This window comes from Telopea speciosissima, chromosome 6 (genome assembly GCF_018873765.1).
Source record: "Telopea speciosissima isolate NSW1024214 ecotype Mountain lineage chromosome 6, Tspe_v1, whole genome shotgun sequence".
NCBI classification, from domain to species: Eukaryota; Viridiplantae; Streptophyta; class Magnoliopsida; order Proteales; family Proteaceae; genus Telopea; species Telopea speciosissima.
Genome location: NC_057921.1, coordinates 48,840,426 through 48,862,424, shown reverse-complemented (window position 1 = coordinate 48,862,424; position 21,999 = coordinate 48,840,426). Strand labels below are relative to the sequence as shown.

Sequence of the window (21,999 nt, the reverse complement as noted above, 5' to 3'; positions counted from 1 at the left end):
AAAGTTGTGTTACTAGTTACTACTATTTGGATTACTGATGTCATAAAATTATTTTTTTTGGAGGGTGGGGGTGGGGGGAACACATCTCGGTGTGGGCCCAGTCAACCCAACTGTTGGATGCTTACTGGGCACTCCTCGGGCGATGGGGCCGCTGGAGAGGAGCCCCACGCATGGGGGGGGGGGGGGCGGTGTGGTCATTTGACTTCTTCCTTATTAAGACTCATGGCCTTCCATATAGAGAGAATTCCTAGATGTGTAAAACTATAACCTTAAATCATTGCATGAAAATCACACCTATAATATCATTAAATCTTTGATCACCATGTTGTCATTAAACCTGTTTAAGACAGGTTTTTTCTTAGGTATGTACCGGATAGGGCCTTTGTTTGGCAAGGTCAAACTACAAAAGTGTCAACATTATGTGTTCTTACACTTTAAAATTAATAATTAAGGGTGTAACTTGTTGTCACTAAAATAGTGAATTAAGTATTTAAATGTAGCGCAAATTACTTAGACCTCCCCTGACCTTTCTGACAATTTAGGAAACCTCCTTTGCCCTTCTGACAACTATTCAGACCTCCCCTACTTTTTAAACTGGGCTTCACTTAGCTCCAGTTTGTTAGTTTTTTAATGGATAAATTTAAAAAACCTAAAAAATGATCAATTATAACTTTTTTTACCTGTAGGAAATTACCCTATTGCCCTTACACTATTTCCCTTTCTTCTTCTTCTTCCTCCTGCACACCCACTTGCTGCCACCCCTCTGCAACCCCATCCATGCAGGTCGCAATCCCCACTCTCCTTCGGCAAACTTCTTCTTCTTTACCTCCTTCAATTTCAGCTCCTTCATCGTCTTCTTGTCCTTCGTCCCTAGCCCCAGCGGGTTGAAAAACAGACCACCTGGGTATGCCGGTTCACCAGACCCACTTAGGTACTTCTCAAACTCAAGGAAGTATTGCTTCCCCATCGACCCTGGCTTCGCCCCATCCTGGAATCTCCTGTGCTCTGAGAAACCCATCAGCGCCATCTCCATCACGAACAACGTGTACGGGTCTGCCCAGTCATTGTATGCCCCTGCAAACGGTATTACCCCTGCTCCCACCCTTTTGCAACCCCGACCGAATCGCCTTATCGCTGCAAAATTTGCGACAAGACAATTCCAGAGGGGTCAGGCACTCAGGCCCTTGGAAGCCACCAGAGAATGGGAATCGAATTGGATGAATCACTACAACCTTTTTCTGAATTACCATGGTTTAACATTTCATCTTTATTTTTTACATTGTTTCCTTCTTTGAATCACTAAAATTCTAGAAAATCAATGAAATTTCTATCTGGTAACAAAATCCCCAAGTTTATTAAATAAAAAATTCCAACGTTTGCTTCTTCCTGATTCGAATTTCTAGGATCTCGACAGATTCACATAGTTGCAGGGGTTAGAACTAAGGTCTAAGCATGGGAAATTTCTCTCTAGTAACAAAATCCCCAAGTTTATTAAATAAAAAATTCCAATGTTTGTTTCTTCCTGATTCGAATTTCTAGGATTTCAACAGATTCCCATAGTTGCAGGGTTTACAATTAAGGTCTAACCATGGAAGATTATAGAACTCCAATACTGAGAACTTTTTTTTGCCTCTATTGCTTCACTTCGTCCATTGCTTGTAAGTCGGATAAAAAAAAATGTAAGTGAGAATAACTTGGGAAGTTACATAAGAGTTCTTCAGTTTGTTCACATAAAAATCCAGCATGATGGAGCAACTCAAGTCATAGTGTGTTAGAAATGCATTGTCCCTTCACTAGTTACTCCATCATCACATCAACTGAAGCCTCCACCACTGGTGCAGGTGATCCTTTTTGTTTCTTACTGTTAGAAGTGAAGGAAGGTTAGAGATGAGGAGAGGAAGAAGAAGAAGAACAACGACACAGGGTTTTAAGTGGTTGGGTTATTTGTAACCTACGTCCACTGTAATGCTGCTTTCTCAATTATTTAATTCCATGCTAATCCTCTCTTTATATAGATGTTGAGGAGGATTAGAATATTGAGATAAATGGGGCTGAGTACATGGTGATTGTGTTAATCTAAAACACTGCTGTGCACTATCTGAAGTGGTGAGGTGGAGAGAAGAGCTGTAGTTGCACATGTTATGCTTGAACCATTAGCACATGTGCGATTAGAGTTGGACTCTAATCTTGTAACCATTGCATCCTTATCGTTTACATGCCCCCTCAAGCGCAAGGTGGGCTGAACCTTGAGCTTGGATAATAGATAGGTGTATCGCCTAGTCGATAAAGCTTTCGTAAAAATGTCCACAAATTTGGTCCTTGGTGGAGATGAATCGAACAGTGAGATCGCCCTTTGTAACTTTATCTTAGACGAAGTGGAAATCAATTTCCACATGCTTCGTGCGGGCATGAAAAACCGGGTTTGCAGTTAAGTATGTGACGCCAACATTATCGCACTAGAGTACTGGTGCCTGTGCCATGTAGATACCAAGTTCCTTTAACAGAGATTGTACCAGGTGAGTTCAGCCGCTGCATTTGCGATGGCTCGGTACTCAGATTTTGTACTTGACCGTGCCACAGTTGCCTGTTTACGAGAGCTCTATGAAATGAGATTATCGCCATGATAGATGGCGAAACCACCCATTGATTTTCTGTCATCTGGGCAGCCAGCCCAGTCAGCGTCAGAATAGGCAGAGAGCTGTAAGGTGGGCTGCTTGTGGAGATAAAGACCATGATCAGTGGTGGACTTTAGGTACCGCAATATACGTTTCACGGCAGACCAGTGATCGGTGCTAGGACTATGCATGAACTGGCATACTTTGTTGACTGCAAATGCAATATTAGGGCGTGTTAGAGTGGCATATTGAAGACCCCCCAACCACGCTCTGATATAATGTAGGATCATCCATTGGTGTGCCGCCGATGCGTGATAATGATTGGGACGACGATAGAGGAGTCGAGATGGGTTTGCAACCAGTCATTTGAGTCCGATCAAGCAGGTCTAAAATATACTGCCGCTGAGAGAGTAGAAGTCCATAGGGTCGTTTGTGCACACTAATTCCCAAAAAATAATGGAGACTGCTAAGGTCTTTGATTGCGAAAGTCTTGGCAAGGCAGTTGAGAAACCCGATGTAGACACTGATTTTTTATCACCCCTTAATTGGCGATGATGATAACGGGACATGGACGATGGACGACGCACTCTCCCTCTTTTTAGACCCAAGATACCTGACCCATAAGACCAAGAACCATGCTGAACATAAATGGCCCATTTTAAGCCCAAAAATAAGGAAAAATGGCACTGCGCTCCCACGGCACCGTGGACTCTTCCCACGGCGCCGTGGACACCTTCCCACCGCACCATGGGCCCCTTCCAACTGCACTGTGGGGATGTGTACCAGATTTCTATGGCATCATGAGGGGGTGTGACATCAGCCTATTGACGTCACCCACGGCGCTGTGGAAAAGTCCCCCACGGCGCCGTGGAGGACTTATCCGGCTAGGAGAGAGAAGGGGTCCCTCCCTATAAATAGGAGGGTCCCCTCCCACATTTCCCAAGGGATTGGGTGGAGAGACCCTCCCCAAGTGATTCCTAGCCTCTTTTCCTCCCTTTTCACCTTCATTTCTCCTCCTTCTCTCATGAGAATGTGAGTGCTCAAAGTTTTCTTGTGGCAGCCAGATCCTTCGATTGTCCTTCTGAGTATAGAGCGCTTTTGCTCGTTGGCATTGTTACCCCGTCTGTGCACGGATAACCACCAAAACTCCTTTGTTACAGACATTATTCTATCTGTTTACTCCTCTCCAAATCACTTGAAAGAGCCGTTACTTTGCTGAGAAAGAATCGGCGTCAGTCCATTCGTCTATCTCCCCTGAGCCAGGGGAATACAACCATATAGGTATAATTACTGCATTTTTGTTGATTCAATGTAGTCCTTTCATATCTCATCGTTTTAGTCCATATTTTGCATATATGTAATGTAGTTTATTATGCTTTAGTTCAATTCATAGCATCTGAATGTAATTCATAATATCCCCCATCCCCGTAATACAAGAGAGAGAACATTCATCCTTATGTAGCATTTAACACAGAAAGACCAGCTTCGGCCGGGCGAGGTGGGTGCCTAACACCTTCCCACACTCGTAACCTGACCCCTTACCCGAACCTTTGGTCGGACCATATGGAGTCACGTAGCCCGATTCCGCTCACAACGGATAGGGTTACACTTAATGGGTCCTAGGCCCTAAACCTAGGTGGCGACTTCACATTATATTAGCATATTTTAATGCATGATCCCAAACCCTGATTTATCAATATTATACATTGACAATATTATCCATGTCCATATACACACACACATACATCTCCCAAAACCCTATGTCGCCATATACCAAAAGGGCTGAGGAACCCTCGTCCCGAGGGACCACGGTACTTACAGTGGCGACTTCACTGGGGACTTGGTGGACAAATGTCCACCCGAGGTCAAACTCTCTAAATAGGTGCTATCAATAAATGACAGAATGTTCTCTCTAAACTTTTAGAAAAAAAAAAAGAATAAAAAAAAAATAATATATATATATAAAATGTACAAAACAAAAAATAAATAAATAAATAAATAAATAAATACAATAATATGTTTGTCTAGCTAACCCCTGTGTGTACTAACCGCATCATGCATAGTGCTCGAAGTGAAATCAAACGGCGAGGGTACTCCCTGTCATGCCTTTACCCCCGGGGAGGTGAGGCATGTCAAACTAAGTACTCTGAGATCGGATGATAGCCGCTTCCTATACCACTTTCTTGCACGCATACACTGCATGGGAACCCCTCTTACCCCCGTAGTTAGTCGTTGGACCCCATGAGTAGTCATGGGTAATTTACGACGAAGCTATAGCCTTTGATATTTACTGTACGAGTTTAGAATCACCAGCGAGGGTATTCACTAGTGTGCTATGGGATGCTTTAGCCATTCAAAAAAGGCACTAGCATGATTACTCTGAGATTGAGTGACCTACTCTCCAAGTATATTAAAAGAACCACGTACCCATAATTCGCAACCACGAGCGATAGGTATATCGGTTCTGTCAAGGGTGACCTTTTTCTGTCCTATCAAGCCTACCCCTTACATGCATCATGTAGAAAAATAGACCATATATAATTAGGGTGCGACACAAACTAACCCTTGTTAGCTGTAAGAAAGACCGAGTTTAAGGTCGCTATATGATTAATCTGGCCTCAATACGAGACGCCACCCAAAGTAAGGAATTCCATAGTCCTGCGATAGTCCCTCGAAGAAAGATGGGAGCCCACTCCCGTATGATGGATTCCAACATGTCCGTCGAAAATGGGGCACCTCGTATTGATTCAAGATATAATCATCAGGAACCTGAAACTCGGCTTTCTTCTTTGTTTGTTTATTTTTCATGTTTAAGAAATGTTTGGGCGACAATGGCATTTGAAGTATGGTCTGAGAGAACTTCTACAATATCAGAAGCTCCAATGACGACTTCGATTACTTGAGCCAAATAAAATACAAAAAAAAAAAAATGATAAAAATAAAATACCAAAAAAATGATAAAAATAAAATACCAAAAAAATGTTTATAAAAAAAAACAATTTTACATACTCAAGTAAATTCCTTATGACCTGAAATAATTCTCTCTGACTTATGTAAAGCATAATTCACATCAAAAGACTTCTTGTTACCCGCGTGAGCCCGTTATGACAATAGGCTAACCCAAATTGGTCCGATCCAATTCAGAGGTGTTCAGGACTTCCCCTTCTCCACCCAACATCGTGAGGCAGAGTTCGATCAGGCTTTTCCCGGATAGAATCACCATGGATTCGTTAGGCAGTGATCCACCAGAAGTACGGTTAGGTCGACAAATGGACCAATTATAGGCTGAGGTGGCAGAGATGAAGCAATTTATGGTGCAAATCTTGCAAACAGTACGAGACATGTCCCAAGGAGGCACAATACCTACTTTCAGGGAGCCAGAGCATGCTCAGCCTGTGACTCACAGGGTAGTCCCGACAGTGCCTAGGGTACCCACCAAGATTACGATGGAGGAAGAAGATGCCGTGATCAACGTAACTCAGGAGTATCCCGAGACTGAAAGGGAGCGTATGATGAGGGAGAAAGTTGAAAAGCTTGAAATTGCTATCAAGGACATGGTTCACTAGGAGCCTGAAGATAATTTGGTGTTCTTCCCTGAAGGAAAGATACCCGAAGACTTCAAATGGAAATTGGATAAATTTGATGGTTCAGGAGATCCTAAAGCTCACCTCAAAATCTTTGCTACAGTGGCTAAATCTTGGGGCCTCACGGAAAAACAAATGGGGTAGACTTTTCTGTACTCGCTTGTTGGACCTGCTTTGCGATGGTTGACACAGTTAGATCAGGCACAGACTCAGACTTGGTCAATGGTGGTGAGAGCTTTTACAAAGCAGTACTCATACAACACTGAAGTGGATGTCACACGGAGAGAGTTGGAGACACTAAAGCAAGGCCCTACTAAAGGGTCCTATAATTTCATTTCATTATGAGGTTTAGAGAGAAGGCCGTAAAGATGTGGAATCGCCCGACAGAAGCAGAACAGGTGGAGATGATCCTGGAGAATCTATACGGAGAATATCACGATTGCCTTTACTACCAGCACCTCAAGACTTTTGAAGAGCTAATGGCCATAGGGAAGCGTATTGAAGACAAATTGTTCAGAAAGGCATATGGCCAGTATAACCACACAATGCAATATCAGAGCCAAAATTCGGAGGTGAATATGGCAAATTCAAGACAATGTGAGTTCGCCGATTTGGGTGTGGCTAGGTCTCTTGCATATGCTGAATTGAAGAAACTGGGACTTCTGGGCACGGTTCCTCCGCGATCGCTCAGGGATCCTCCACCATTTTGGTATGACCCAGATCAATACTGTGACTATCACACCCAAGAGGGGCTCCCCACTGATGAATGCATTGCACTCGGGCATGCTATCCAAGACCTGCTAGAAGCAGGAAAATTCAAGCCAGGGGTAAAACAACAATCTGTTAATCAGACAATCAATGCCATCGAAGAAGATTTAGAAGGGTTTGATCCCACCTCCTTGATCAAGCTTTGTCAGTTCCTTTAGAAGAGGTAGTGACAGGTCAAAAGTCTCCATCAATGATGTTCGCCCAGGATGTTCATGAATCCTCTCTTCCTTCAACAACTGATATGACCAAGCTGAATGGGTTTGAAGGCCATAAAGAGATCAAGGAAAAAGAGGTTTTAGTAGGATTGCAGTATTGGATTGACCTTTTACCTCTCCATCTCTAATAACAGATCATGCATCAGGTCTTACAATCAAGGAGTGAAGATTGCCTGGATTTGTTTCATGAAATTACTCTCCTCAACCGTGGGAATGACGACCTTCGAGGACTTCCTGTCCATCCAGATTATCCTTTCTTCAATATCTTTGGGATAAGAGACCTCTACCAGTTGTCTATCGAAGCCCTTTGTTTCCTTTTGTAACTTTGCGAAAGGTACGTGGTAGCATTTAGCTTTCGTGTTCTAGAATTGTTGACTTATATGAGCCAGGACGAATTGCATCCAGAATTTGTTCCTCCTCGGTCAAACACAATGAAATTTCTTCTTCGGTTTCAGACACGGACTCAATGGCTCGAGCAATTATTTAGTTGTGTAAAATGGAATGTCCTCTAAACCCTTATTGGATACAGGAGTCGCGAGAAGAACTAAATGCGAATCTGATCATGCGTCAACCTCACTGCACCTTTCATTTTGGTACAACATTCAATTTGGTGGATTTCTTTAATAGAGGATATAGAAAGGATGATTGGGAGAAATTAAGGAATCATTTGTGTGAGATTAACGGAGTCCCTAAGGAGCAGATTCCTCCAGGATATATTATGGAAAAATCCTTTTGATGCTACCACCAATTTTAAAAGAGAATACTTCTTTTACATTGCCAGCCTGCAAGGTGGTAGAATCGCCGAAGAAAATTTTCCGTATTCCTCCGATGGAACAGGGGCAGACACTGATTGAGGACATCACTATCGCCCAAAGGCATTAAACTACGATCATTAACTTGATGAGTATCAGTTTTGCTGGCCGACTTAAAATGGATCCAACACTCAGCTCTAGTTAGAAGGGCATTTTTCATGGTACAAACTGCATAGTCCCATGACAAAGCAGTAACAGTACTTCACGCTTGCGTAGACAGGATCGCACTGAAGACATCATTGGGTTTGCATCCCTTAGTTCTTTAGGTCTTTTCATTCAATCAAATTTTCTTCTGTAAACTCATCCACCGTGTATTTTCCATTAGCCGTCAATGAATATGTTCTCTCGTCCATCTACTCGTTCTCTTTCTTTTCTCTTTCATCCAAATAATAGTTTATGATGATCTCATGACTGCTAGTTAAAATAAAAAAATAAAAAAAAAATAAAAAATACTACCCTTCTTTCCAATGTCAAAGTCTTGATGGCCAAAGATCTGGAGCTTTCCATACATCTGATCCCCTTCCAACGAGTCGGGAAGCCTGGATGAAGATTTCATCTCATAAAGCCTATTAAGGGAGGCCCCCTTTGGCCGCTAATCATCTCAAATAAACCCTGAGACAATAAAATCTTCTAGTCCCCCAATTGTGCCTTAGCCGTTCCCTTTAAAAAAAAAAAAAACACACTTTGGCCCACCCACACCTCATTATCCTTATGTTCTCTTACTCATCAAAATGTCCCATTGGCTTCTAGGGTCTGACCGGAAGAGGTCTCTCGGTGAAGCAAGATGTTACAAGGGCAATACGTTTCCGAAGGATGCAAAAAAAAAAAAAAGAAAAGAAGAGAGTAGCTCCGTCTCCGCAATCAAAATTGGGCCAATCTCAAAAAGAAAAAAATGAGAGTTCAAAATAAAAGAACAAAAAAAAAAAAAAGAGAGAAAAGGGTTCAAAAAAAAAAAAAAAAAAGGAGAAAAGAGGAGGCATTGGCTCAAGGCATTGCAAATAATTGGGAGCACTTAGACCATGGGGCAAAAATAGCCACTTTTCCTTCGGAGACAATATTGTCAAAATTAGCAGGGTTAAAATTACCAAAGTCTTCAATTGAGACACGAGAGGGATTACCAAACTATTGATTACATTATTAAAAAAAGAAGAAATTCCCCTACAAGTTCAGTTACCAGAATCTTGATAAAGTTTTGGGAGCAGAAGTGTCGAGTCATGGTTAGACCCTAGAGACACATTTGAGCCTTTACCATCCTTTGGAACTCAGTCCTAAGCCCCATTACAACCTAGTAAAGCCCTCCCGGGCCAAATGGTGATGAGACTCTCGTCCACAGCTTCGAGCTCACCCGGCTATGATGGAACTTAATCATCAAGGCTTTGACATTAAGGCATCTTTGTCCTGAACTACGTTCGACCTGATCCCTATTTGGGGTATGTAGGCAACTTGATGAAGTAATAATCAAGTTCGGTCCTCCCACATGTACAGTTTTCCATTCGTCCATGTACAACTTTTCATTTTTGCTCACTTGCGTCATATCTGTCATATTTCTACTTTTTCCCCTTTCCCACTAGTATCCCTCTCTCTTTGATGCGATCCGCTGATGTGAAGAAAAAGAAGCACGTCTACCAAGATCATGAAGATTTTTGAAGAAATGATTAGGGGATTAAATGCCAGCAGCATTGTACTCACCTCTCAACCAGTAAGACGACCAGAAGAATTAACTTGTCACTGAGGCAATCTCTATCCAAGATAAGAAGGACAAAGGAGCATAAGGAAAAAGGATTTGTTTCCTTAGGGCAATCCACCAGGCAAGAGCATGTGAAATTAAAGGGGCATGTTGTCCATGAGGATCGACTTTCAATCATGAAGAGTCTCAGCCTAAAAGAAAAAATGACCGTATAAGCAGAGAAAGATGATACTGCCTGGGATAAACTGCCATGACTCTCCATGAAGGAAGGGAAGAATGACCTATCCACCCATCTTGTTCATACACATTCTCTCAATTTACCCTTTTGACTCGCTTTGTCAAAAATTCACCCCACACCAGTTCGATGTTGGACAAACGATGTTTGACGAGTCTACGTGTGTAACGGGATGAGAATAATATGTCTATGTGGAATTGTGCATTGTTAGGTCAGAATGTGAATAACCATAAGTTTTCAAAATAAATTTCTCTCATAAATAAGATTGTTTCTTAAAAAAAGAAAAAGAAAAAGGGGTTTGAGTGAATCTCAGATTTCTCTGCCAAAGTATATTTTTGGTAACGTATAATTCTGCACTAAGCTTTTGTGAATGATAAGTGTTGTGTAACACAAAAATGGAGAATATCTGGTAAGTGTCTATGTTTGTATGTGATTACTTTTCACTTGCTTGTATTGATTACTTGCATAGGGTTGTGTTTTCCTTTTTACATGACATAATTTGCATTAGGACTATGATTCTCTTTGCATGTAAAAAAAAAAAAAAAAAAAAAAAAAATAATTACTTGCATAAGATTTTTTTTGTTGCATTTTGGATCATAATACAAACTACCTGAGTTTTAATGATAGACTTCTTTGCCATTGTCATCATGGATCCGTGTGCATAAGATTGCATTTTCCTTTAAGCATTCCAATAATCCGATCATGACAGCACTCATGTGCTATCCTATTTTCATCATCATAATGCCCATGCACTACTTGGCATCTAGTGGTATACATTTTGGATTGCTTTTCCATTTTCATCATGGCTACACATGCATAGGATTGCATTTTCCTGACCAATGTCTTGATCATATGCCATCTAAATTTTCATTTTCGTTGCACTCGCGTGCAACCTATTCAGCCGATCATGGCAGAATTCATATACAGTCTGGGCTCTGATCATTTAGTTCCATCGGACCCTCGTACTTCCTGCACTCACATGCAATTGGACTATCTGATCACTGTTGAATTCTTGTACAACTCGATCTCCAATGATTTGGCCCCATGTACAGTTTGACCAAATCCTTAAGCACTTCTGCACTCATGTGCATTTGGTTTTTTGGATCACTGTTAGTTTGATCTTTCGGTTATACCAAATTCACGTATGGTTCCAAACTCTCATGCAATTTGATCCTTTTGATCCCTGCTATACTCGTGTATAGTTCGATTACCATTTGAATCTTTTGGTCCTAGTTGTACTCGCGTACAAATTGATTGAACCTTTGACCCTATTGAATCCTGCTATGCTTGTGTATAGCTTGATCATTCTTTGATTTTTTGGATCCCACTATACTCACGTATAGTTTGATCACTCTGTGACCTTTTTGATCCTTTCTATATTCGTGTATAGTTTGATCATCTCATTAACCTTTCGATCTCTGTTGTACTTGTGTACGGATTGATCCATCATTTGATCCTTCTCATACTCGCGTACAAGTTAATTGTTGAACTTTCTGACCTTCACTCTACTTGCATGTATAGTTCAATCATACCATGAATCTTCAGTCTCTATTGTACTCATGTGCAAATTGACCCATCATTCGATCCTTATTGTAGTCGTGCACAAGATTGATCCAGTATCTGATCCCCCTTGCACTCGTGTGTAAGTTAATCTTTGACATTTCTATTCCTCGCTATACTCATGTATAGTTCAATCATCCCATAAATCTTCGATCTCATTGTACCCGTGTACAAGATTGATCCTTTATATGATCCTCCTTGTACTCGTGTACAAATTAATCATTCGACTTTCTGATCCTCACTATAGTTGCGTGTAGTTCAATCATCTCATGAATCTTCAGTCTCTATTGTTCTCGTGTGCAAATTGACCCATCATTTGATCCTCATTGTACTCATGTACAAGATTGATCCATTATCTGATCTTCTTTGTACTCGTGTCCAAGATTGATCCATTATCTGATTTTCCTTGTACTCGTGTGCAAGTTAATCATTAACATTTTTTATCTTCACTATACCTGTGTGTAGTTCGATCATCCAGTGAATCTTTGGTCTCCATTGTACTCATGTACAGATTGACCCATCATCCTGATCCTCTTTGTACTCGTGTACAAGATTGATCTATTATATGATTTTCCTTGTATTCGTGTATAAGTTAATCATTAACATTTTTTTTATCTTCACTATACTCGTGTGTAGATCAATCATCCCGTCAATCTTCAGTCTCCATTGTACTCATGTACAGATTGATCCATCATTTGATCCTCATTGTACTCGTGTACAAGATTGATCCATTATCTGATCCTCCTTGTACTCATGTACAAACTAATCATTGAACTTTCTGATCCTCTCTATACTCGTGTGTAGTTTAATCATCCCATGAATCTTTCAGGCTCCATTGTACTCATGTACAAATCGATCCTTTTTAGTCTAAACCCATGGACAATTTATCATCTAAATCATTATTTCATCTGGCCAGTACCGGACTCATATATGGTCTGATCGTCGTGATCTCTTGACCACTTCTGCACTTGTGCATAATTTTGTCGTCCAACCATTTTCAAAACTCGTGAATGGCTCATTCCCCAGTAAGCATTTCAGATGAGACCCGTCCCTCACTGAAACCATATCTTTCCCTAGGAACGACTGGAGTGTGTCGTTCCACAGGTCAGCCAGATCGGATATAAGTACGTCATACCATTGTCTTAGATTAACTGAAGAGTGGCTTTCCACGTGCCATCATCGACAGAATGATGTCTATACCATGCGAGCACCTTCTCTACACCACAATACTTCTTCGACATCAAGAGGGTCTTACCCCGTAGAACCAAAAAAAAAAAAAAAAACCTAAAAGAAAAATATTTTCAAGAAAGGCCATGAAAAGGGGAAAAACCCTAAATGTTGAGGAAAAGTCCTCATACATAAACTCCAATCATCTATCATGAGTCATACTAACTCTTGTTCAAGATGTTAGCACCAAGATCAATCGAGTCCTCTTGCTCCTAACCAAGATCAATCAAGTCCTCTTGCTCCCAATCAAGATCAATCGAGTCCTCTTGCTCCCAACCAAGATCAATCGAGTCCTCTTGCTCTCAATCAAAATCAATCAAGTCCTCTTGCTCTCAACCAAGATCAATCGAGTCCTCTTGCTCCCAATCAAGATCAATCGAGTCCTCTTGCTCCCAATCAAGATCAATCGAGTCCTCTTGCTCCCAATCAAGATCAATCGAGTCCTCTGACTCCCAACCAAGATCAATTGAGTCCTCTTGCTCCCAATCAAGATCAATCGAGTCCTCTTGCTCCCAACCAAGATGAATTGAGTCCTCTTGCTCCCAATCAAGATCAATTGAGTCCTCTTGCTCCCAATCAAGATCAATCGAGTCCTCTTGCTCCCAACCAAGATCAATCGAGTCCTCTTGCTCCCAATCAAGATCAATCGAGTCCTCTTGCTCCCAATCAAGATCAATCGAGTCCTCTTGCTCCCAATCAAGATCAATCGAGTCCTCTGACTCCCAACCAAGATCAATTGAGTCCTCTTGCTCCCAATCAAGATCAATCGAGTCCTCTTGCTCCCAACCAAGATGAATTGAGTCCTCTTGCTCCCAATCAAGATCAATTGAGTCCTCTTGCTCCCAATCAAGATCAATCGAGTCCTCTTGCTCCCAACCAAGATCAATCGAGTCCTCTTGCTCCCAATCAAGATCAATCGAGTCCTCTTGCTCTCAACCAAGATCAATCGAGTCCCTCTTGCTCCCAATCAAGATCAATCGAGTCCTCTTGCTCCCAATCAAGATCAATCGAGTCCTCTTGCTCCCAATCAAGATCAATCGAGTCCTCTTGCTCCCAACCAAGATCAATCGAGTCCTCTTGTTCCCAATCAAGATCAATCGAGTCCTCTTGCTCCCAATCAAGATCAATCGAGTCCTCTTGCTCACAATCAAGATCAATCGAGTCCTCTTGCTCCCAACCAAGATCAATCGAGTCCTCTTGCTCCCAATCAAGATCAATTGAGTCCTCTTGCTCCCAATCAAGATCAATCGAGTCCTCTTACTCCCAACCAAGATCAATTGAGTCCTCTTGCTCCCAATCAAGATCAATCGAGTCCTCTTGCTCCCAATCAATATCAATCGAGTCCTCTTGCTCCCAATCAAGATCAATCGATTTATCAAAAGATTTCATCGTGGTTAACCGCTTGTTTGGCAACTCTGGTCTAGTGGTGCCTTATCTAGATCTTAGGTTGAGCGGTGCTGATGAGCACATTTATGTGTGAAATCTTAGGGTATAAAGCATATATTTTACCACATTGGACAAAGTTACTAAGTGCTTTCTTGTGCTTTTCAGGTTTTAGGTGAATTCTTATAAAAATGGAGGAGATGATGCTAAGGAAATTTTTTTAAGCTATTTAGAGGTGTTAATAGCATGGATGCGTAGCCCATCGAGTCAGCTTCGTAACGGTTCAAACGGCACTTGATTCCGAGTTGAAACGAAGAAGTTACGGCCGTTTCCGTAACGACGCGGGAAAATGGTCTGTAGGGGTTTATTTATAATTATTGACAGTCTGCCGGGGACAAAGTGAAGCGGAAGTTCAGATTCCAGGGGCCTTAACGCAATAACCAGAAGTTATATTTCTTGTACCCGAAAGATTCCATTTGGAGGGCTCTGGACAGTCTAACTTCAACTTGAGATATCTTGGGCTCCCCAACTCCAAATTGGACGAAATTTGGGTCTATTTTGGGTGATTTTTCATAAAGAACACAATGGTGAGGCCTATATAAGTACCCCATGTTCCACGTTTTCTGAAGGACAGAATGGGTATTTTATTTATTCTTGAAGGAATCCTAGTCATCACCCTTACTCTCTCTCTCCTCCAACTTCTCAAGGGCACTTCTGAAATTCTACTTGGGATAGATTTATTTTTAAAGATATTCTCTCACCTATGGAAAGTTGAAAAGTCAAAGATGCTTTGATTTTATTGCTTGGAGAAGATATCTACAAAGAAAATGAAGCACTTGTTAGAATTGGAAGTTTACTTTTCTAAAAATAGAAGGTCTATGTAAACAATCTTCTCTTCTTCTTCTTTCTCTTTTTTTCTTTTTTCTTAGGATTCAAGGCATTGTAAAAGAGGAAGGAGAAGAGAATATTCTCTTTTCTCAGGGAATATTTCTCCTACACTTCTCTCTTCTCTCTTCTCCTCTCTTCCCCCCTATAAATACCCCTTGCCCTTTGGGTTGTAAGAAGTTAATTTTTTAGTTCAGTTTTTAGTTAGTTTCTAGTTCAATTTTAATTCAGTTTTTTAGTGTAATTTTTATTTCATTCACTTAGTGAAATTTTCTCTTCTTTTCCTATTTTTGGCTTAAGTTCTTAGTTTTGATTTCATAAGTCGAGTTTAATGGTTGTAATAGTTTTAGTTTAAAGCTTCCTAGTCTAAGTTCCTATGTTGATGACAAGACATGGAGATTTAGAAGAGGAAGCCATGGTGAGTTTATTCAAGTATTCAAGCACATCAAGGTATCTCATTCTCTAAACCCTTAATCTCATTCTCCCTTTCCTCTATCTCTCTCTATCTTCTTCTTCTTCTCCCTCTATTTCTTTTATTTTTTTTATATGGTTGTGGTATGTGGATGCACTTTTATTCTTTATTTCTTTTTGTATGATTATGAAGTGTGGCCGCGTTTTTGTTATTCCTTTCAATTCGCTTTAGTTTGATAGGTTAGATGCTCATGTGTTCGGACGCCAATTTAATCCCTTAATTTTGTTAGATGCTTATGAGTTAGGATGCATTAATTTTCATTAGTTTAATTAGTTTAATTTAACACTTTAATTTGGTTCACTTTGCATTACTTTTAAGTTAATTAAATAGAGTAGCGTATATCTCCTCGTGTTCGACCCGTAGCTACGATTGACCCGTACACTTGCGGTATTATTTTAACTCAAACAGGTGCCTTATCACCCTCAAATTTGATCTTTGGGCCAAGTGGTGCCTTATCTAGATCTTCGATCGAGTGGTGCCTTATCACCATCAAAATTCTATCCCCAGTGAAATCCCTCAATACTGAATGCTTCTGCCGAGTGGTGCCTTATCACCCTCCAAACTTGATGGTTTCGGTCAAGTGGCACCTTATAACCATCCAAGTTTGACTTTCAGTCGAGTGGTGCCTTATCACCCTCCAAACTTGATGGTTTTGGTCGAGTGGCACCTTATAACCATCCAAGTTTGACTTTCGATCGAGTGGTGCCTTATCACCCTCAAATTTGATCTTCGGGCCGAGTGGTGCCTTATCTAGATCTTCGGTCGAGTGGTGCCTTATCACCCTCCAAACTTGATGGTTTCAGTCGAGTGGCACCTTATAACCATCCAAGTTTGACTTTCGATTGAGTGGTGCCTTATCACCCTCAAATTTGATCTTTGGGTCGAGCGGTGCCTTATTTAGATCTTTGGTTAAGTGGTGCCTTATCACCCTCAAAATTCTATCCCAGTGGAGCCCCTCATATTTGATCTTGTGGGCCGAGTGGTGCCTTATCTAGATCTTTGGTCGAGCGGTGCCTTATCACCCTCAAAAATTGTTTGAGCAATGCTCACAAGATAAAGATTTGGTTCTTTCGAGTTTTTATTTTGAGGATTATCGAAAGATTTCATCGCAATTAACCGCCTATTTTTAGAAACTCTGTCGCCTTTGAGCAAAGCATCAGCAGTACATGCTCTTGGTGACAAAATTAGTCGGTCTTTTATCTTTACCCTTCGGCTGTTGGCACAGGCCTCGGCCAAAGAGGGGCAAACTGTAGACACTAATTTTTTGTCACCCCCTAATTGGCGATGATGATAATGGGACATGGACGATGGACGACGCACTCTCCCTCTTTTTAGACCCAAGATACCTGACCCATAAAACCAAGAACCATGCTGAACACAAAATGACCCATTTTAAGCCAAAAAATAAGGAAAAATGGCACTGCGCTCCCACGGCGCCATGGACTCTTCCCACGGCCCCGTGGACACCTTCCCACGGCACCATGGGCGCCTTCCCACAGCACCGTGGGGATGTGTACTGGATTTCCACGGCGCCATGAGGGGGTGTGACATCAGCCTGCTGACGTCACCCACGGCGTCGTGGAGGACTTATCCGGCCAGGAGAGAGAAGGGGTCCCTCCCTATAAATAGGAGGGTCCCCTCCCACATTTCCCAAGGAAGATTGGGTGGAGAGACCCTCCCCAAGTGATTCCTAGCCTCTTTTCCTCCCTTTTCACCTTCATTTCTCCTCCTTCTCTCATGAGAATGTGAGTGCTCAAAGTTTTCTTGTGGCAGCCAGATCCTTCGATTGTCCTTCTGAGTATAGAGCGCTTTTGCTCCTTGGCATTGTTACCCCGTCTGTGCATGGATAACCATCAAAACTCCTTTATTACAGACATTATTCTGTCTGTTTACTCCTCTCCAAATCACTTGAAAGAGCCGTTACTCTGCCGAGAAAGAATCGGCGTCAGTCCATTCGTCTATCTCCCCTGAGCCAGGGGAATACAACCATATAGGTATAATTACTGCATTTTTGTTGATTCAATGTAGTCCTTTCATATCTCATTGTTTTAGTCCATATTTTACATATATGTAATGTAGTTTATTATGCTTTAGTTCAATTCATAGCATCTGAATGTAGTTCATACTATCCCCCATCCCCGTAATAAAAGAGAGAGAACATTCGTCCTTATGTAGTATCTAACACAGAGAGACCGGCTTCAGCCTGGCGAGGTGGGTGCCTAACACCTTCCCATACTCGTAACCTGACCCCTTACCCGAACCTTTGGTCGGACCATATGGAGTCACGTAGCCCGATTCCTCTCACAACGGGTAGGGCTACACTTAATGGGTCCTAGGCCCTAAACCTAGGTGGTGACTTCACATTATATTAGCATATTTTAATGCATGATCCCAAGCCCCGATTTATCAATATTATACATTGACAATATTATCCATGTCCATATACACACACACATACATCTCCCAAAACCCTATGTCGCCATGTACCAAAAGGGCTGAGGAACCCTCGTCCCGAGGGACCACGGTACTTACACCAGGTCATAAAATTGTCGTTGTTGCCTGTAAGAATGATGTCATCAACGTAGACCAAGAGGTACATAGTTGTTGCAGCAGTGTTGTAAATAAACAACGATGTGTCAGTTTTGGAGCCAATAAACCCAAAATCTGTGAGAAACTCACTCAAGCGATCAAACCATGCTCAGGGAGCTTGTTTAAGTCCATACAGAGACTTATGTAGGCAACACACATGATTTGGAAACTGTAAATCCAGATAGCCGGGTGGCTGAGTCATATAGACTTCTTCCTTTAGGATGCCATGCAGAAACACATTCTGCACATCAAGTTGACGGATAGCCCATCCCTTGATACAGCAAAAGAGAGCACAAGACGTATTGTGGTGGGCTTGACTACTGGACTGAAAGTTTCTATGTAGTCTAGGCCTTCTTGCTGGTGAAACCCTTTCGCCGCTAAGCGGGCTTTATAGCGCTCAACTAATCCATCGGCATGGTGCTTGATACGGTAAACCCATTTACATCCAACTATATTCTTTTGTGGAGGTGGTGGAAGTAATGTCCAGGTGTCGTTCTGAACTAGGGCATTGAACTCGGCATCCATGGCTTTGCGCCATTGAGGATGTTTAGAGGCAGATGTGTAATAGGTGGGTTCCAGTGCTTGAGCTGCTGCTTCAGTGAGCATACATACCGGTATAGGGTACTTGGTACTAATGAATGTTTTTGGCTTGCATGTGCCATCACGGGTCCGGGTTATCATGTGATGATGGGAGGTGGTTGCTTGGAGTGGTGGAGGGGGAGGTGGTAATGAGCTCGGTGGAGATGAAACCGTGGATGTGGGATTCGATGGTGGAGGGGAGATGGTGGGAGATGGGTTAGTGGTGGAGGGTGTGATGATAATGGAGATGACGAAGCATTGGGTGGAGGTGAGAGTGTAAGACCGTGGTTGTGGAGATTGGTGGTTGAGAGGAGATGGTGGGAGGTGGGGTAGTGGTGGGGGGAAGTGATAATAATGGAGGGGAGGTGGCTGTAATTGGTGGTGAGATGGTGGGTATTATTGGAGGTGGACCGAGAATGGATGGTGCCAAAGATGGATTGGCCAGTGGTGATGGTACTGCAGCCTCATTAAATGGGAACCGATTTTCATAAAAAATTACATGCCTGGAAACAAGTATTTTATGTGTGCGCATGTTGAGGTAGTTGTACCCCCTATGTTGAGAACTGTACTCGAGAAACACATGTAGTTCAGATCTGTAATCCAGCTTATGCCTATTAAATGGTCTCAATAGCGGATAGCAGGCTGACCCAAACACCCGCAGGGTCTTGTAGTCGGGTTTGGTGCCAAACAACTTATAAAGAGGGCATACATTTCCAATTACTGAAGTGGGAAGCCGATTGATTAAGAACACTGCCGTTGCAAATGCATGGTTCCAATGTGACTTAGGAACACCTGCATGAGACATCAAGGCTAAACCTATTTCAACTATGTGGCGGTGTCTTCTTTCAACAGAACCATTATGCTCTTGAGTATGTGGGCAAGAGAGTCGATGGTCAATGCCATTGTTGGCCAAGTACTTGGAGACAGACCTGTATTCGCCACCCCAATCGCTATGTAGCCTTTTGATTTTCCTGTCAAACAAATTATCAACAAGATTCCTAAATTTGATAAATACAGGCAATACATCGGACTTATTTGTAGGTGGAAATAACCAAATAAATTTGTTGTAATCATCAATAAAATGGACATAATAACGGCGTCCTTCCTCAGAGGGAATGGGGGAGGGACCCCAAACATCAGAATATAAGAGGTCCAATGGCCTACTAGAATGATTAGATGATGAATATAATGGTTACTTATGACTCTTGCCTTGCTGACAGGCATTACAAATGCTAAAATCTGACTGAGAACTCAAGGGTAAATTAAATCCACTAATTGTTTGCCGAACGATGCGAAGGGTCGGGTGCCCTAGCCTGTTATGCCACTGATGTAAAGATGTGCATTCACCAACTAGAGCACGTGGAGTAGAGCCAGCTATTGATGAACCACCGGTATTCATAGCCAGCTGGTAAAGACCATCCTTACTAATTCCCTATAGAAGACACCTCCCCGTGCAGAGATCCTTAACATAGAAACGCTTAGGATGAAATTCAAACATTACGTTATTATCCCTTGTGAATTGAGAAACAGATAATAAATTTCGAGTAATGGCAGGCGCATGCAAAATATTAGGGAGAACCAACGACTTCGAAGGAGAACAAATACGAGATGTGCTAGTGTGCAGAATTTGCAAACCTGAACCGTTGCCCACTTGAACCTGATCTTGCCCATTGTACTCAGTAGATATGGTTAAATTATCGAGGTCAGCAGTGATGTGGTTCGTTGCACCAGAGTCAGGAACCAAACATTATTATTATGTGGTGCCATTCGGGAATAATCAACCAAATTGGCAGCTGGTACCAGTACGTCTGTAGATTGTTGGAACGCATGGTTGAACCGATTGCGACAATCAAGGGCTTTATGACCAACCCTGTTACAAATCTGACAAACGTTTGGATTAGGAGCAGAATTTTGGGTGGGGGGCTGCTGCCTACCTTGATTGGGAAAACGCTAGTATCCAGTGTGGCCAGTGCCGCGGCCATTACGGCCACCATGGTAGGATCCATGTCCACCACGTGATCCTCCATAACCACGATTGGGACGCCCCGCCCCCATGATTTTCAGCATTGGTGCTAGCAGTGTTTGCTGTGATAGCCACGTCAGGCAAGGATTACTCATCTTGCAGTCATATTTCTTGCGTAAGAAGCATGGCTCTCATATCAGTATATGAAACAGCCTCTCGACGAGTGGTCATTGCCGTCACAAAGGCGGAGTATTCTGGACCCAAGCCGGCAAGAGTGTATAGACTGAGATCTTCATCGGACACTGGTTTCCCAGCGGCAGCAAGTAGATCAGTTAAAGATTTGATGCGCAAGAGGTATTCCTGAATGGTGGAGGAGCCTCTTTTGGTGTTTTGAAGCTGAAATCTGAGCTGCAACACACGGGCAGCAGAGATGTTATTGTATGATCGTTCCAAAGTGATCCATACTTCATGAGAAGTAGTACAGCCAACTATGTGAGCATGAACCGGTTCTGTTAATGAGGAGATGAGCCAGCTCATGAGTAGTTGATCTTGCCGCTGCCATGTCTGATATGCAGGATTAGGCGCAGGAGTGTCCACAGTGGTGCCTTCAGCTGCTGGAGAAATAAACTCCGGTGGACATGGTGATTCGCCGGTGACCATGCCATAGAGATCGTACCCGCGGAGAAGGGGTATGAATTGGGAGCGCCAGAGCATGTTGTTGGAGTCGGTCAGCTTGATGGCGATGGCATGGCTGAGAGATGGGAATAGAGGAAGCGTGGGTGGAGTCGCAGCAAGGGCAGGGAGAGCGCTCGAAGATCCCAAGGAGCCCTGGCCTGATGATACCATGTTAGAAGTGAAGGAAGGTTAGAGATGAGGAGAGGAAGAAGAAGAAGAACGACACAGGTTATGCTTGAACCGTTAGCACATGTGCGATTAGAGTTGGACTCTAATCTTGTAATAACCATTGCATCCTTATCGTTTACACTTACCTTTGCACTTTAACTGTTTAATTTTAAGCTTTGGATTCTTCTTCAAGTGAAATTTTGTCGAAGTCTTCTTGGTATCTTCAGATGTCCCTTTGGCGTCAGCCATCTCAACATCTTCCATGGTGACGACACCCTTCTGAAGAAGGGTCTTCTGTTCCCTTCGCCATTTCTTGAAGAGCTTCCTCTTGCGCTTGCTGAAGATGGACTGTGGCTGAGGCTTGTTCTTGAGCTTCCCTGTAATTGGGTTGCCATGAACAACCCACTTCCTTTCTTGGATCTGAGTTCTCCTCTTCTTCTAAATCTCGTTGAACTTCATCATGGCTGGTCCCCAAAACCCCTAGTTCTCATCTCTGAACTATTAATTATTCCCTGAGAACTGGATTACTAGAAAAGAGAAATTGATAATTTGAGAACCTCAGCTGAATCTGGAAGGAGTAAA

The 21,999-nt window shown here is 42.4% G+C and overlaps 1 long non-coding RNA gene across 1 annotated transcript; it reads right to left on the bottom strand.

Annotated features, from left to right (window-relative positions):
* Positions 1–1,758: 1,758 nt before the first annotated feature.
* On the bottom strand, positions 1,759–21,891 carry LOC122664857. The gene is made up of 3 exons (XR_006333385.1): positions 21,560–21,891; positions 2,883–2,885; positions 1,759–1,861 (listed from the first exon to the last, which is right to left on the bottom strand). It is a non-coding gene; the product is annotated as an uncharacterized LOC122664857 (long non-coding RNA).
* Between the last annotated feature and the right edge of the window lie 108 nt (positions 21,892–21,999).